Here is a 14,685-nt window from a genome sequence, read left to right as displayed (position 1 = left end):
ATCAAGATGAATGAAACATTTAAGCAAACACAATCTGAAAGCTGTCTTGGCAGAGGGGCTGGAGCCTTCAAAGCGTGGAGAATGGGATCTGGTTAGAGAGCTGGTTTAAAGCATTGCCTAAGATTAGCCCCTTTCTTAAAATCCATCTCATTAAAGCACTTATATCTTATAAAAGAGTGGGAGATGGTGGGAATATTACTCAGCCCTTAAAGCTCCAAATTATAATAATTTTACATTCAAATATGTACTTCAAAATGATTCTGATGGTACACTAATTTGTATTAAGGCAAATAGCATCTTTGTCACCATGACAGCAGGCACAAATCACTAGTCCTGCAGTATGGAACTTTAGAGTCCCGCCCCGGAGACTTCTCACAAGAACTGTGTACCGCTTTGAGGCACAGTGTAGCTCCATATTCATAAATCTGCAATACATTCAACCATGCAATAAATCTCATTCTTAGCATGGCTTGTATATATGTGACAAGACAGCGTTTCAGAAAGTGAGGATGAGAAAAAGAGAGAGTGGACAGACAGTAATATCAGTAACGCTGATGCCTTCTTTTGTTTGTGGTTAGTACACACATTACACAATAAAACAATTTTACAGAAACCTGGGAATTCTGTATATCATAGTGTCACTGTCACCCTGCTGTTAGTGTTACTGGTCACTGTGGCAATAAATAAAACAACGCAGTCATTAAAAGCCTGTAATATTACTGTAACATGTCAGTAAGCATCATTGTTTCACTTCTGACACGGTTGGGTTTGTAAAAGCTTCAGCTTGTGAACAAATGCACTTGTTCCCGTCTATGAGGAGAACTGCAAACATGTTTTCTAACAGTTGTGTAAAAGTCATTCATACACAGCTACTTGTTGCTTTACTGCAGTTAACATGTTAGTGGAGCCTATAGTAAAATGTGTTTCTTCTTTAAATTCTCTTCATATCTAGTGTAGATCCCAGATCTTTAAAAATGACGACAACCTCATCAAAATCATAACTGTTTAGGTTTTCTCAGGCTTGAAATATTGTGTTTGTTAGTATTTGTGACTTCTGTGAAGATCAGGTCACATTAAATAACCAATTTATGGAGAAAACCAGGAAATTGCAAACAACATTAATAAAAAAGTAAATGGTTTGCGCTTTTATAGCACTTTTCTACCTATTGGTACTCAAAGTACTTTACACTACTTCTCATTTACCCATTCACACTCACAATCTCACACACACACACACACACACTCAAACACACACTGGTGGAGGAGCTGCTATGCAGCCAATACTCACCGGGAGCAACTAAGTTGGGGTTTAGTGTCTTGCTTAAGGAATACTTCAAGATGTGACCACACGGGGATCAAACCAACAACTGTGGGATTGGTGGACGACCGCTCTACCTATAGTCACCCCAATGAGTTTCCTCATGTTTTCAATAGCTGTTCTTGATAGAAAGTTAGTATAGATATAAATGAGAGAGTGTTACTAATCTGTGCTCACATGGTGAAAACACGAACAATTCTTCTAACCAAACACTGTGTCATTACCACTCATTAACTCTGTGACTCCATGTTAAAAATGTATGCTTCACTGCCTCCTATGTCTTGTTGGCTAAGTGAAGGGGAATATAGCTTCCTTGGAAGTGGCATTAACACTCTGTGGGGATTTCAGCTGGATATCAATTAGAGGCTCATTAGGCAGTCAGACATGGCAGTCCCTCTGGTTTCCTGTCACCCGCTGTGAAACTGGCTGACTATGACCTTGAGTGGAAGCTATCATTTTCTGTGTCTTTTTAGCCTTGGCAGGTTGGCTATCAAGAAACTATATGTGGCATGCTTCCTTTAAATCTTACAACTCCCTTAAATTAGAAATATCGCATATCGGATGTATTCCTTGACCAACCAGTCAAATCGCAGCTTAAATGGATGCATGTCCAGACTCATATACTCATCAGTTCAGCCATGAGTCTAAGTGGATGCTTGTGTCAAATCCCCTAAAGTTTGGTTCACAATAAAGGATAGAAGTGATCTGAAAATTGACATGTGACCACCAAAATATGATCAGGTCATCCTCAAGTCCTACACTTATGCCAAATTGAAAGAAATCCAAAGGACCTTACTGATAGCACCAGAATGGCAAAAAATAAACACATAAATAATTCACAGATCTTCATAAGGATAAACTTTTCAGGACTTGGCTTTTGCTATTTCAAAGGGTGTTCAGTTACTATTGTTGAAGACTGACACAGTAGCACAGAACCAACAGTTGCCTGAATTCAGTGGTGGGGGAAGACAGATCTTTTACTAAAACAAAAAGGTGTCACATAAAAGTACTAGAGTACAAAGTACAATATTTTACTTCTACAATGTAGTAAAGTACAAGTATAAAGTACCACAAAATTAAAGTATTAAAGCGTAATATTAACAGTAGTATAAATGTACTTTACCCCACTTTCTGTCTAAATTGATTGTTTGGGTTTTTTTATACTTTCATTCGTACAGACTATTACAGACAAATCCATTTAGTTTGGTGTGTGTGCAGCATGTTTACTCATCCATACAGCCCTTTACTCATGGCCCTTAGCGAGCAGTTTAGGGCAGAGTGTATTTTTAGACAGATTCATAAGGGGCTCTATGTTCTGACTGCTAACAAAATGAACTTCCATGCCTGAACAAGAACACATTTTGTTGGCTGAGGGCTAAGCAGTAGACCACTGCCCAAGCACACAGCCTTTTTGCTTGGAATGGACCCTCATACACATACTCTCTACAGAATCTTCAAAACCCAAGGTTAGAGTAATATAAGTATAATGCACTTAGTCTAAGTGCCACAGAGAAGTAGAGTACTAGAATACACAGTCAAGCTACAGCGGAGACATTTGGGACAAGCCCAAGCAGCTGCAAACCTTGTGGTCACTAACCCAACATTTGACTGAACTCAGAAAACTAAATGCACCTCTTTGATTTACATACGCTTTCTCTTTTGAAATTCACAAGTGTGTGTGGCCTGAGTAAAACCACCTTGGCCTAAGTAAAATACAATTGTATAGCTAAAAAGAGCCTTAAAATGTGCTTGTATACTGTGCCACGTAGCATTACAGCGTTCCAGAATGAGAGATTGGAGAGCAAGGGCCACTTCACTTAGCTCGGATTTGTTTAATCAAAGTTTATTTCTTCTTCATGACTGTATTCAATGTGTATGGTAAAGCACTGCTGGAAGATAACACACATTTTTGTATGCTTTTTGTGAATTTTATCATTTTAAAATGATTTGGTTAGTTCCAAAAAGGTAAAAAAAAATTAAAAATAAAGAGCAGCTAAGATACAACAAGACAATACAACATTATTGTCGGTTTGCATTTAGATTTCTTTTGTAGCATATATCATAAGTCCTGGGAAGATACTTAAATGCAGGCAGTTGGCAGGAAAACAGCAGATCCCAGAACCAGAACGACCTGGAAGACTGGTACAGTCCAGTTCAGACAGTCACTTTCCACAGTACTAAGCGAGAAGACAAAGACATAAGACCATAAAATATGCAACTGACTACTGATAAGAAACTACTGCCATCAACTATGTGAATATCTAACACGAGGCTGGTTAACAGCTTAATTCAGTTAGCTCTGCCTGACCACACTATGGTATAACTGGGCTCTCACTGGATAGTAGCCCACTACTCTTACATGGTGAGAGTAAAAGTTAATTCTTGACCTTGGAAACCACAGTTGACAAAGCCACGAAATGAGCCTTGTGGCAAGATTAATCATCAACATTTGAATGCAGCTGCATCTTATGAAGGTTAAAGCTGGTTTTGTTTCCTGTTCAGCTGTTGTGCTCTTAGGCATTGTGATTTACAGCAGATATGTATTAATTGTAGATTATTAATACAAAGGGTATCATTGAAAACAGCACTGGCCCACACTCAAAACAATGCTACTTTTGAAAAAATCCATTTCTCCTACGCTCTTCGTCACACCCCGTTTAAGCACACAAAGCCCGTGGAAGAAGCAGTATAAACAATGTGTCCACTGTGAGACACAAAAGTGCCAAGCAAATTGTAATGAAGTTAACCCATTTTTGGTGCTGCCCATCATCGAGCTCAGACCCATCTCCCACTGCTAACTGAGCAACACGCATGATGCAACAGTGGAGCTATTAAGAAATAACAGAGCACTACTGTTTCATTGACAACTTCACACCAGCCTACAGATCACATTACAAAGCCTTGGCAGCAGCAGCATCGATATACAGGCATTAAGTAGGTGACTTTGTAAAGCCTGTCTGCCTTGTGCTGAACCAGTTACAGTGCATGGCTAAAATGCACTGCTTTCATCAGGAAAGTCCTTAATAATCTGCTAATAGTGACAGCAGATGTTGTGCGTGAGGAAATTGGAGAGGATCCATAAGATGAATCTCAGGTGTTCACTGAAGACTTAAACTAACTTGTGGGTTTCAAACTACATAACCACTACTTTCACCATAAAATTGATGGAAGGCTGCTGGTCCAGCTATATGAAACAGTTTTCAAGCCCGATAAATTCTCTGTAATTCATCTGCCATCAGTAGCTGTGGAGGGCTCAAGCAGCTGCCTAATAGGATAACAGTGATCTCTGGTTCCCAGGAGGAAGGTCTGAGTGGAAGACTGATTGCACACGACCACATTGCCAATCATTGTTATCTAAGTGTCGAGACATCTCGGGGGTGGCTGTGGCTCAGAAGGTGGAGAAGGTTGTACTCTAACAAAAGGGTTGGTGGTCAATCCCCAGCCTCCCCAGTCCACATTGGGGTCTTTGGGCAAACCCCAAATTGTTCCTTGTGTGTTTAGGTCTAACTTTGGTTTGGGGGAGAAAAAAAAAAACACCTGCCAAATCCCAAAAATGTATACGGAAACACTGGCAGAATCAGAAAACATCACGGAGCAGTAGCACCCCAACAAATGCAAGCAACACTGCTGCTTGTCAAAAGAGAAGTGATTCACTTGATTTCAATAAAGCTGCAATGCTGCCAATGGGAAATGCTTCGGTGCAAACTATGGGGAAAATGGCTTCCCACACAGCCACAGGCTTAGCAGGAACAAGCTTCTGGTCTCAGGCCATGTTCACACAAATGCATCAGTTTAAACATGTTGTTGCGTGTTAGCATCTTCCAGGCATTATTAGCTTTTAAAAGATAATTTTCTGCATCCAAACCGCAAAGCAGCAAAATACCACTTCAGTCATCAACTGTACCCAACTGCCGTCTTTAAAGCCGTATTTATTGCTGATGGTGCGAGACCAGTGTGCCAACAAGTCAATTCTGCGTATGATGATCATTATTAGAAGGAGTAGGTAAAGAAGCAGTATGGTTAGTTCTGATGTTTGGCTTGTATTGTTTTACTTATAGTACAGCTGATTCTGTCCTCTACACATTATTTATGCTTTTCCCTAAATTTCCCAAATTGGATTAGGTCGTACATTGGAAGTCCATACAAAAATGAGTACAGATAAAGAAATAAAAAAAGAAGAAGTGAGTGAAGAAGTACCAGACATTATACAGTATAATCTACCCAGACAGGTCATCAACTACATATCTATTCCAATTTAACACACTTCTCTTTGGGGATGTATAAATAGTTACCACTGTGATGATCTGTAAGCAGTGACTCATGGCAACTGAACACATGCTTCTATCAGGTACACAAAACAGTATGCGGTGAAAAGCAGACAGACTAAAATATGAAAAAGAGAAAACCCACAAAATTCAAGTTGTAATATATTGATGCAGCGCCCCCATTTATTGTTATGAAACTGTAAGTAGGCCCACATATCATAATGCCCCCTCTCACACTAAACTGCTTTGATCCTGCGCTGTATTTTTGCTTGAGCTGCTGAATTATTTTTATATGTGTATATCCAACTCCTTTGAAAAGAAACAGGCAACAACATGTAAACGAAATACAAAACAGTTTTGCCTGCACCTTTTGTCAAATTCGTTCCATTCAGGGTTTTTTTTTTTTGAAAATTACAGACCTTTCCCATACAAACAGCACATATCCAAAATACTGTCGCACTGTGGTTGCGGCTTTGTTAGAAGCCCTGTTCTGCAGTAACACAGCCACAGAAGGCTATATGAAGTGGTAGTGGCGACAAATAATACCCCAGAACAACCTCAATTTTCTGAGATGGAACTGCAGCAACAGAGGGCTGCTTCCTAATACAAACTTCAAAATCTGCAGCTTGTCAAAGGCTCTGTCGTACAAGTAGGTGAGAAACAGAGTCAAAATGTACCCAACAGAGCTCAGTGAATGTCAGCGAATCCCTACAGTAGAGGAGACAAAAGGATCAACAGCTAACCACAGCACTGTTCCTCTGACGGAGGATCTGAAAGGCCAAGATGAAACATCCTGGGTTACCTCTGAGTCCATTCACTAACAAGAAAGTATGAAGCGCTAAGAAGGCCCCTTCTCCACATTATTATTGCATAATCAAAGGGGCATACCAGAAATGAGGGACATGCCTGGGGAGAGTCTGTCCCTCATTAAAGAGAGTCAGTGCACTGTTGTTTCTTCCAAATGAGGCAATTTCAGAGTGTTTTATGGGCTGTGAGGAATATCTTTAAACGTAAAACTGCTGCTGGTGTTTCTCTAAGACAGCTGACTTTCTAGTGATGCTTTAACAAAACCCCCATAATTGGCATTATTAAGCACTATGCAAACATTTTCCAAATAGCTTATAGCAGCCTATAAAGTAGTCATGAGTAGTTATGGGGAATTTTTATTAGTACATCTCTGTTTCAATACTGTTCTTTTTTGCCTTGCATTTCTAAAATGACCATATTATCCACTCTTGGGGTTTGAATTGAATTACTGACCAAGAAGGAAATAAATTATGGCCAAAATATCCATTTTAAATCCCTTCACATTGCATTTCTTTCTGAAGTGATGACTAAGCTAATAATACTGCAGTACACACAAATAATGTACAATAGGCTTTCCTGGTTTTCTTAACTGCTTTTCCTGATTAAAATAGCATAAAAAGAGTGTGATTTGCCTCAGCACTCAGGGGACTGAATCAACACATCCCTAAGAATGACACTTTTACTGCCTATGTGGGAAACAATCTCACATTTTCAGAGCTGATAAAATTCAGAGAGAGACACCTAGTGCTTTCTGGCTTGGTGGTGGATGCACATCCAAAGTGTCATTTCACCTCATTGAACAACACACATTTCCTTTTCTGAAGGAGCAGCTAAAGACTCCTGTGTCTCTTGATCAACTCCAACCACATAAAATTATTTTATTTAATAATGTAGAGATGCCCGATATGTATTCTATATTAGTATACAATGATCTTAAAAAAGCTGTTGGTGACATTTCAAAAGAAAATGAGTTTAACCTTAACAATATTATGAAATCTTAATCTATAATTTACAAAATATTTATAGACCCTATTTCATGACTCTGCTGTTTGCTTTTTTGATGAGCCAACTTTGCTTCAGTCTGATTATTCAGTTATTTACTACATTTCCAAATAAGAATGTGACAGCATTTTAGCAGAGGGATTAGGCGAAATGAATAATAGCCACGCTACAGGCAAAAGAAAAAGCACTGATTTCCCCCGTTATGAAGAAATGACCTGTGGCTGCATTAAATCATATTTCTACCAAGTCAATTGTCAGTGAAGAGAATGGGCTGTTTAGTTTCCAACAAAAGCAGTCCAGGTACTGTATGAAATTGAACAACCAAAAACATCATTTTTCTATCCCCTCTAGGACAAAACAGCTGTTGCAAATCTCTACTGACAAAAAAGTTTTCTGCTTAAAAGTCAATAAAATGTCATGTTTTATTTAAACTTGTATTTATGACACTACTACTGATTCTGGGCTGCATTATTTCTAATACAATAACAGTAATGCTAATTTTGCTATTAACTTTGAAGGAGGGAGCAATCAAGAAGGTGAAGTCATATCACATGGAGTTAACTGTTGGGGATGTGGGTGCCATGTTGTGAGACACATAAGTAGTCAGGTTACCTATGGTGGTTACAGTGGTTAACCTGTTGTTTGTTAACCTTAGGTTTGACCAAAAAAATTGCTGAAATGGTTCATATGTATTGGAGAAGGAAAAAGATAAGATGAAGAAAAGGGACGCTACATTGAAAAATTAAATTGAAATAGTAATTAATTCTAACCACGCTAAAAACATGAATGGATTTCCAGTTGCAACAGCGCTGACCGACTGTTGTGACACCTTTCTTGAATCATGACAGAGTCTAAACACAGCGTCAAAACAACAACATGAAGGCGGGGGATCCTCAAAATATTGAACTTCATACTCTGACAAAATGAGTTGAGAGCACATACCGTACTGTATTGGATTTAGATTTTAGTCATGTTTTATTTATACAGCAGGTAAGTAAGAATGGTACGAAGCTGAAGGCTGTTTTATGTCAAATTTAAGTTACTGAAAAAAATTCTTCGACTATTTGCTATAGTAGTCTTTTTGTTCTAACCTTTGGCCTGCCAGTGAGTGTGACAGGAGGGACTGTGTAGGCTCCAGACTGTGGAAAACAACCCCCACTTAGGCAGAGAGATAAGCGCTGAAAGACAAAAAGTTTAGGGCTAGTCCACCAAAGAAACAAAAAAATAGGAAAAAAATATCATGATCTCATAATGGAAAACCTCTAACACTGTGAATTCACAGATGTGTGTCAGGAGTGGGATAGCAAGAGTGAAGCAAAACTAGTGCATGTCACTGATGTGACAAGAGAATGCTTTGAGGATGAGTGTCTTTTATCTGTGCTGAACCATGCTGACAACCAAGAACTTGAATTTTTTTTAAACTACAGCGAGACGGCAGCCATCTCAAGCCTCATATAAAAAGCATGAGTGCTGGAACTCAACTCTTACCGGTCTGCAGGCCTATTTTTGTGATAAATGCTCTATCACAGCAGTTCCCTGGATGCCATAAAGGCAGAGCTTGTGAATGTAACTGTGTGTGTGTGTGTGTGTGTGTGTGTGTGTGTGTGTTCACTGTGCCCTAAAATGGCTTTTTCTCCAGTGATGGTTTTTGCCATTTTACAAATATGCATTATGTCTAATCCTAAGCCATAAAAATGAGAAACACAAACCATCTAAATAACTGCCAAGGTTTTCACATCTCATAACACCACCCGTCCAAAGCAGACTGTGTTTCCATGATAAAGTGTTGAATGGTGATCATAAGGAAATAAGTGTTTTTCCCCCGTCTAAACAGCAGGCATTACACAGATTAACAGCCTTTGTTGAAACATACTATTACCACATAAGTCCCCGTCGAGAAGGACCAGATGTCAGATAATAGGCTGTGCAGAGTGAGGTAGGTGTTGGCCTGAAGCCATGGAACAAGTAAGAACAGCTTCTTCCATGTAACCCTCTTCACTTTATGGACACCTTGTTGTCTGGGTGCTGAACCCCTCGTCTACCCTTAGATGATATATGTTGAATATAGATTACTAATTTAGGAGTAGTGTCGTCTGTGAGTAACCATACATTTACTATGCCGGGTAACTGTATATGTGTTTACAAATGACTACATGATACCCCTATACCCTGTTACACCAAAGTCCCTGCTTTAAAATCTGCATATTTTGTTGCAATCTAACTGGTCTAGAGCCTACTCCATACGTATCACTTGTGATGTTACAGAAAAAGACAAAGTGTTGAGCAGTGCCAATCTGAAAGTCGTGGAAAGGCATTATACATGTTGCAGTCTGCAGATGAAAAAATTGCCTGTTATTGTGTACAAAGGACCAGCAAAGTCTGTCTCATGAAACGCTGTTGGGGGTGTTTATTGGCTTAGCTGGCTGGCTGGGTTTTGCCTACACTATGAGCAGCTGCAAAATATAGATTGGACATAGGTAGAACACAATTTGAAGCACATACAATCAAATAAACTTTAGAATGAAAATGTGTGCAGCTGAGAAAAGACTAAAAGTTGATGCCCAAACGGATAAATTACCTTTTCTGGACTTGCAACCTTTGTTTTTCTGGCCAGGATTGGCATCACATCCGTGCCTCCTCTTGCTTCTACTGCTCCGATACCGTGGCTGCTGCAGCGCTGTGTATTCGGCTCCTCCGTCCAAATTACCCCAACAGTCTGCACGTTTCCAGTCGCTCCAAAATAAGACTCTGGAAATAACTGCACCGATCAAGGCGGCTACATTCGTTCCAAATGCAGAAGACGATCACAGTAGCGACACCCATGGGTGTACGCGGAGCAAGCACGTTCTGCAGCAGGTAGCCGACCCCGGACTGACAGCTACTTCTCGCCCGCCGAATCTGCCGAAGTGTCGGGGGCAGTCACAGCGTGTGTGTGCGTGGTGCAGACAGAGCCGGTCGATGCCAGTGCCACGCAGCGCCGCAACATGGAGCGCTGACCTGCCTATCACTGGGTCAAGTCACTTAAAACTGTCAATATAGCACTTCCGGTGCTGGTTTTCAAAATAAAACCCCATTAGATGACAACACCTAAAGCGCGGAATCCAAAATCTAAATAAACTTCTAAAACGCACTCGATTATATAGACAATGCATGTATTTTGTTAGTTTATTCATTCTGTTTTAAGTTTACCACTGGCATCGTTTCAATATCTGTCGGTTCCTTTCTTGAAGCAACTGAAATCCCAGGCGAATACACTGCAGCCAATGCAGGAGCAAACACACAGAGGGGGGTGGAAGGAAAGCCTAATGAATTATTTATGATGAATGGAGGCACTAATGCCTAAATCATTCATAATTATTCTAGAGAAACGAGGACGATGCCAATCAAACATCACTTCCTCTCCCCCGCAGTCCATGACATTTGACATTTGAAACGGTGGATGGAGAAGAGGTTGGAGATTGTCAGACATGATCTTGACCCCCTCCTCAATCACTGAATAAAATTAGAGGACTATCTATCAGCCATAATTACGATCAGGAATATTGTATGGGATAAGATTATCTATATACAGTGCTTGAAATCCGTTAAATGAAATGGCATTCAGATGACCTAAAGCTATACGGCATTTGTGTCTATCAATAAAGTCTCCACATTAGTTGCTGAAAGGAACATTTAAACATAAATATGTAAATGTTTTAAGATAGTTGGAATTGTGGCTCTGGCTCTAGCTGATTCGTACCGATTGTTAAGTGAAGGATAATGTGCTTATCTGGCATTGGCTGTAATCTTCTTATTCTCTTATTGGGGTATTAATTCGTAGCACACTAGCCTATTAATTTAAGGAGAACCCTCCGTTGCAGTTTCCTGTGCAAAAGCCTAAACAGTAAATTCTCTTTCAAAGAGAAATTAGTATATTTCAATATTAAACACCAAAGATTTATATACTCTTCCAAGTCCCCATCAAGAAAGATCACTAGGAACTAGTTTTCATTACCTTAGCACAAAAGGACAAACAGTGGCAGCAAAAATAGTAATTTTTTTTCCTAACAAATCAACACTGCCTTTTGTCATCTTTGGTAACTTTGTTGTTTACACAGTCAGCTATGTGTATTTAAGTCCTCTCTTAGGAGGTTTTATCATTTCCCCGGTAAGAGGAAGGTGCCCTCCATTGTATCTACATTGGTGTGCTCTAGCAAAAGTCCCTAACCAGTCTAAAAGGATCCTTTGCTTCCAAATTTAGCACTTGCCAGAATCAAGACATGCCAACATCAAAGTTACATTGTTGTAAGTGATATAACTAAATATATCCCACAGTTGGCAGACATAGCAAACATGCCAAAGGACACACGTGTACTTTAAAAGGTTCCCTCTTTGCAAATGGTAATGAGAAATATCTGAAGGAGGCTGAAAACTGGCTTTGGTGCAGGGTTTGTGACACAGTGTGATGGATGAGGTGGTCACAGACAGCCAAGTGGTTAAGTCCCCCCTCCCACCTCTGGAAGCACATATGCTTCCACTGGTATTGAATCAAATCCTGCCAGTAGTGCATCTATCTTTGTCTGAATATAAAGAACGAAAACAGTAAATGGAAGTGTGCAGCCCACTCTGCCTGTAACAGACTGAAGGGGAGGTGAGATTAATGGAGGCTAACACAAGATTGCAGGGAGATCACTAAAGTCGAGGGAAACCATAAGAAATAAAACAGCGGCTAACTAAAATCTGGCCTTGAATCTCTGGCTAATCTACCCGAGCTCTTGCTTCTTTGGCATATCTGTGTGATGACTGTATGTATATTTCAAACCTGTAGCTTTTAAAGATGATAAGGCAGTGAGCCATTAAAAGTTCTATATGATTTTAAAAAGTATGCGCGTGCCAAGTGGGTCCAGAAGTCTAAAGGTGATATTACAAAATATGAATAAATAAATATACAAATGGAACAAATGGAAAACTTGTCCTATATTTTACACTACATTCAATTATTTAGTTGCTTTGTAGATTCAGACTAATATTAGAAACTTCACAAACTACCCAGCGATAAATAAAGCCCTCAAAATTAGCCTTAACCTACTGTACCTCTACGAAATGTAAAATAACTTTAATAATGTTTCTAAGTAATAATGTACTGCAAAGCAGTTTGGATTGAGCATATTTTAAAGCTAATACAAAATGCATTCTGTGAATAATGGATATATATATATATATATATATATATATATATATATATATATATATATATATATATATATATTTATATTTATATATTTATATATTTACATATAAATCATTCCTGTCTTACATTTGCAGCCCATTTTAAGTTGACATATTTTTTCCATAGCCTACATAGCTGTACCATAATAAGTCAGCTGTAAATGTTAATCTGTTTAGAAATAGACTTTGGTTCAGATGTCTTGCCACCTTTTCCCAGCAAACAAGTTCTCAAACAGCCCATTGAAGAGGTCTACCTTATGAATTAAAGCTACCTTAAACAACAAGCAAGGCATTGGCTTGGAGAAGGATTTTTGATCACAAAAAAGTTGCTCTAATTAATAATCTATGGATGACACAAAAACAGATCAATACATTTTAGGCTGAATTGTGACTATCTTTACTTCGAGATCTTAGGACGTTTTACACCACTATCATCTGACAGAAAATCACAGGCTGCTCCAGCTCACATACAGTGGCAACAGTAAGCATAGCAACAGTTGCTATGCAGAGACAGGGCAGATCCCTAATGAGCTGATTTGCTTATTTGATAAGTCATCTATATAAAAGGAAATTCCCTCATGAGATTATTTCCAGAATGACTACACAAAAAAAAGGTGTTGGCCAAGAAAAAAAAAACGAACTTGTTTTTTAAAAGTCACATCTCAGAATAATGTGGCCATGCAGTAAACTAAAAGTTGTTCTATACACCATAGGAAAGCATACTGTTGAATACTTCCACAGAATCTCCATGGAAACCTTTTGACAAAAATACAGCAGGGGATGTTTGCAGTGGTTTAGTTCACAATAACTGCCTTGCTCTATCTCAAGAGTAAGTCACCGCTGTGACTGGCGTATAATAGCACTGCATAGCAAAATGAACTTACTGTAAGTACAAAATAAGCCTATAAAAATGAACTAAAATCCATTGTGTCTATTATAAGCCTAAAATTTTATTTTTAAGTGTCATGTATTTAAATAGAATCATCTAATAAAGTCATCAAGTCATTACCGTCAATTTTTTAAAACCCAATTCACAAAAGAAAACTATTTTTCTCCAAGACTTTGCATTGTTTGCCTGACACAATACAGTTTTAAGAATTAACTTTCATTAAACCAAAATGAAAACAATAAAATACTTTCCTTTTTGCCATTTCGTTTTATAATATTCATCAATAAACATCATTTAAGAATAAATATACTTTCAATATAATTTAGTGATAAATAGACAACTCAAACTGTCTTTATTTTTTGTCATTTTTTAAAACAAAGTCTTCTTTTCCTATCAGCTGTTTCCTTCCAGGAATCTCCACAGTGAATCATGTGCCTCCATCTAACCCTGTCCTCTGCATCCTCTTCTCTCACACCAACTAACTTAATGTCCTCTCTCACTACATCCATCAATCTCCTCTTTGATCTTCCTCTAGACCTCCTGCCTGGCAACTCCAACCTCAGCATCCTTCTACCAATATATTCACAGTTTCTCCTATGAACATGTCCAAACCACCTCAATCTGGCCTCTCTGACTTTATCTCCAACACATCTAACATGAGCTGTCCCTCTGATGTACTCATTCATGATCCTGTCCACCCTCGTCACTCCCAAAGAGAACCTCAACATCTTAAGCTCTGCTACCTCTAGCCCAGAGTAGCAGCCTACCACATAATGTCAATATATGATTATTTCACACCTGATGACATGTGAGGCTGCTAGCCACTGTTCTGCAGCTGCCACCTGTTATGTTGTAATTATAAAACAGCCACTGCGAGCTGCTTTGTACTTCAGAGTGGTCTCAATAATAGGAGTTACAACTAGTGTTTTTTACATCTCTATTTTGCCAGAGTCAGAATCAAAGGTGATACAGTGATGAAACAACTCATGCAGACTTGTAAGACATGGTCACTGTCTGCTGCAAAAAAATCAAGTCAAAGGTAACAACACAGCAAGCACAATTAAATGCAATATTCAACTGGGAATTGAAAATTAAGCTAGCTATGGATGGCATATTACCATACGTTCTAATAGTAGCATCCAATACCCCTTCTGAGTAATTCAGCTTTCCATGTCAGTCTCAGAAACATCTTTGCT

The 14,685-nt window shown here is 38.9% G+C and overlaps 1 protein-coding gene across 12 annotated transcripts in view; it reads right to left on the bottom strand.

Moving 5' to 3' along the window:
* Positions 1 to 10,372, bottom strand: part of tanc2b (tetratricopeptide repeat, ankyrin repeat and coiled-coil containing 2b) — a 133,843-nt gene extending 123,471 nt beyond the window's left edge. For 7 of the 12 annotated variants that reach the window (XM_067487124.1, XM_067487133.1, XM_067487128.1 and 4 more), the window contains exon 1: positions 9,971 to 10,371. The gene's annotated coding sequence lies outside the window, so the exon portion shown is untranslated. Of the gene's footprint in view, positions 1 to 9,970 lie in introns of all 12 variants that reach the window. The other 5 variants (XM_067487127.1, XM_067487129.1, XM_067487144.1 and 2 more) reach the window with 2 other exon arrangements.
* Positions 10,373 to 14,685: the final 4,313 nt, after the last annotated feature.

Source organism: Channa argus, chromosome 20 (assembly GCF_033026475.1).
Source record: "Channa argus isolate prfri chromosome 20, Channa argus male v1.0, whole genome shotgun sequence".
NCBI classification, from domain to species: Eukaryota; Metazoa; Chordata; class Actinopteri; order Anabantiformes; family Channidae; genus Channa; species Channa argus.
Note: the sequence above shows the minus strand (reverse complement) of the source record. Positions and strands in the feature narration are given on the sequence as shown.